The sequence below is a fragment of the Cryptotermes secundus genome, unplaced genomic scaffold (assembly GCF_002891405.2).
Source record: "Cryptotermes secundus unplaced genomic scaffold, Csec_1.0 scaffold1499, whole genome shotgun sequence".
Lineage (NCBI taxonomy): Eukaryota > Metazoa > Arthropoda > Insecta > Blattodea > Kalotermitidae > Cryptotermes > Cryptotermes secundus.
The window spans coordinates 15,064-15,330 of record NW_019730121.1 but is presented as its reverse complement, the minus strand read 5'-3'; the positions used below and the strand labels follow the sequence as shown (position 1 = coordinate 15,330).

At 39.7% G+C, this 267-nt stretch overlaps 1 protein-coding gene across 1 annotated transcript in view; it reads right to left on the bottom strand.

The window, feature by feature from the left end:
• LOC111866310 (rotatin) overlaps nucleotides 1–267 on the bottom strand; it is a gene marked incomplete at its 5' end in the record, with an annotated part of 35,682 nt that overhangs the window by 24,969 nt on the left and 10,446 nt on the right. The window lies entirely within an intron of this gene.

The following is a 267-nucleotide window of genomic DNA, read 5'->3' as shown; positions in this document are numbered from 1 at the left end:
ACTCCAGTCCCACTTATTGACCATGCTACTGGTCGCTAATCAGTAAGACATATATATCCCCCCAATACAAACAATCCTTGTTTAGTAGTGGCAAGCCGTGAAAAGCAGTAATACAATAAAACAGAAAGTTGTGACAGGATGAGATGTACAGACTGCCGCAAATCATGGTAAAGCATACTGTAACGTGTTTCGTTACTGAAGACGCCGTAGAGATCGTTAATTGGTTTATTGAACAATCTACAAGTAACGGCTACAATTACTTATGAC